The 2,940-nt window shown below is 40.7% G+C and overlaps 1 pseudogene; it reads right to left on the bottom strand.

Annotated features, from left to right (window-relative positions):
- Nucleotides 1-569: 569 nt before the first annotated feature.
- LOC101339162 (nucleoside diphosphate kinase, mitochondrial pseudogene) lies at nucleotides 570-1,311 on the bottom strand (annotated as a pseudogene).
- Nucleotides 1,312-2,940: the final 1,629 nt, after the last annotated feature.

A 2,940-nucleotide genomic window follows, 5' to 3' on the forward strand; every position in this document is an offset into this window, starting at 1 on the left:
ATCTCCAACTATAATAGTGAATTTGTCTATTTCTCCTTGACATTCTGTCAGTTTTTGCCTCATATATTTTGATGCTCTGTTGTTAGGCACATACACATTAAGTACTATTATGTTTTCTTGGCAAATTGACTCCTTTATCATTATGTAATGATTCTCTTTATCCCTGAAGTTATCCTTGCTTCTGAAGTCTGTTCATCTGCCATTAATATAGCCACTTCTGCTTCCTTTGATTCATATTAGGATTGTATATCTTTCATCCCTTTACTTTAAAATTTTTTCACAGCACAGTGAATTTTAACATTCCCCCCTTTGGGGAATGAGAAGTGGCAAAGCCCACATTTGGAAACACTCAAAAAGTTGTCCAGCACTTTGGTAGAGAAGGGATTTGGTCCAAATTCTTTCTAGTTTAGGAGGCGGAAAGGCAAATAAAGTTGGTTGCTCTAACCACTCTGTCCTGGGGTGAAGTTGAAGGTGGACAGGGAAATGGTCTGAGACAGATGGGCAGAGCATGAGTGTGAGCTCAAGTTCTTTCCAACAGAGGTAGTTGGTCCTGGGTGGATGCTAGGGAGTCAGAGCAGCCTGAGGGTTTGGGCTGAGTAGATGTTGCTGTGGTTGCCTTCCTTCGCCCAGTCCACCAGCTCCCTGCTCCTGAACCACAGATGGATCTCCCTCTGGGCCCCTACACAAGGCACTGGCCTGGATGATGTTCCCACACACTCATGAATCAGTCCAGATCATTTCTGGGAGCCTCATTTTCCCACCAGTCCTTGAGTGTTAACCCCTTTTGCTGTCTTCTGATGTGGAGGCTGAAGTCTCCCTGGAGTCTTCCCTGATGGTGCCAGGGGCAACCTCAGCAGAGTTGCTGTTTCCTATCATGGCCCTTGTGGTATAGACTACATGGGGGTCTTGCCAGACCATAGGGACCAGGGGCCAGAGCTCATGTAGCTGATGAGGGCTGGGTAAAAGGGCTTCCTCCTGGTAGTGGTAGACCTCAGCCAAGACACTGTCTGGTGCCTGCAGTGTCTTTGGCCCCACCAGCCCGAGGACCCTGCTCTCAAAGCCCTGGATCACAATCGCAAGGAGCCACTGCTGCAGGCCATCTGGCTTCACTTTGACCAGAATCGCTCCAGGCCCAGGCGGGCCCTTCAGAGCTAGGACACACAAGCAGGTGTGGCCAAGGACTGGCAGGCTGCACACCAGCCTCCGCAGCCTGGTGCACCCCATGAGAGGCTGCCCATGAGGCCTGGGTGCTGACTGCTGGATAAGCACTGCAGGGAACTCACCCCAGCCGCCGCTGGAGCCCCCCTTCATCCCTTTACTTTTAATCTATTTTTTTTTTAATAATTATAGTGAGTTTCTTACTGAACAGTCATGTACTTTTTGATCTACCCTGACAGTTTCGGTCTTTTACCATTTAGACCATTCACATTTAAAGTGATTATTCATACAGTTGGATAGATGTCTACCATATTTTTAACCCTGTTTTACTTGTCACACTTATCCTTTGTTACTTTGTTATCTTCATATTGTTTTCTACTTTTTCTGATTGTAAATCAGCATATGATTCCATTTTCTCTCCTCTCTTAGCATATCAGTTATACTTGTTTGTAAATTATTTTAGTGGTTGCTCTAGATTCTGCAATACTCATTTACAATTAACCTAAGCCTACTTTTGAATACACTATGTCACTTCACAAGTACTGCAGGGACCTGCTAACAGAGTGTGTCCAATTTCTCTCTCTCATCCCTTCTAACTCTTCTTTCCTTCATTTCATTTATTCATAAGTGATAATTATCCAATACATTGTTGCTACTATTACTTTGAACAGCTCTCTTTTAGAGCAGCTAAGAATAAGGAAAATATAATACTTTATTTTACCTTCATTTGTTCTGGTTCTAATGCTCTTCCTTCCTTTATGTAGACTTTCTTATCTGTATCATTTTCCATCTCTCTGAAGAACTTCTTAACATTTTCTGCAAGTCTACTGGCAACCAATTCCCTCAATTTTTGTCTGAGAAAGTCTTTATTTTTTCTTCATGTTTGAAGGATAATTTCACTGGATGTAGAACTCTAGGTTGATGATATTTTTTTCTTTCAATCCTTTAAATATTTCCCTTATTCTCACTTGCATGGTTCTGAAGAGAAGTCTGATGTAATCCTTATGCTTTTTCTTCTGCCTTTTTTTTATCAAAACTTTCTCTTTTTTGTTAGTTTTCTGCAGCTTGAATATAATATGCGTAGGTGTAGTTTTATTACATTCTCTCCTTGGTGTTCTCTGACCCTTGATCTGAGGTTTGGTGTCTGTCACTAATTTTGGAATATTCTCAGTCATTGTCACTTCAAATATTTCTTACGTTCTTTTCTTTCTTTACCTTCTGGTATTCCTACTACATGTGTCTTACAACTCTTATAATTGTCCCACAATTCTTAGATACCTGTTCCTTTTCTTTGGTCTGTTTTCTCTTTGCTTTCAGCTTGGGATATTTCTATTCACATATCTTCATATCTTATATCACTGATCCTTTCCTCAGCTGTTTCTACTGATGAGCCATCAAAGGCATTCCCCATTTCTGTTACAGACTTTTTTATTTCTAGCATTTAGTTTTGATTCTTTCCGTCTCTCTGCTTACATTATCCATCTGTTCTTGTATGTTTTTTACTTTTCCATTAGAGCTCTTAGTATCCTAATTATAATTATTTAAAATTCTAGTCATTTCTGAGTCTAGTTCTGGTGCTTGCTCTGTCTCTTGAGACTGTGGGGTTTTTTTTTGTGTGTGTGTTGTTTGTCTTTTTAACCTTTTATCATATCTCATAGTTTTTATTGAAAGCTGGACATGATGTATTGAACAGAAACACTAGAGTGAACAGACCTTTACTGTCAGGTTTTATACTTATCTGGCTAGGAGTTAGGCTACATTTACTGTTTGCTGTATCTGTAG

This window comes from Tursiops truncatus, chromosome 4 (assembly GCF_011762595.2).
Source record: "Tursiops truncatus isolate mTurTru1 chromosome 4, mTurTru1.mat.Y, whole genome shotgun sequence".
In the NCBI taxonomy this organism is placed as follows: domain Eukaryota; kingdom Metazoa; phylum Chordata; class Mammalia; order Artiodactyla; family Delphinidae; genus Tursiops; species Tursiops truncatus.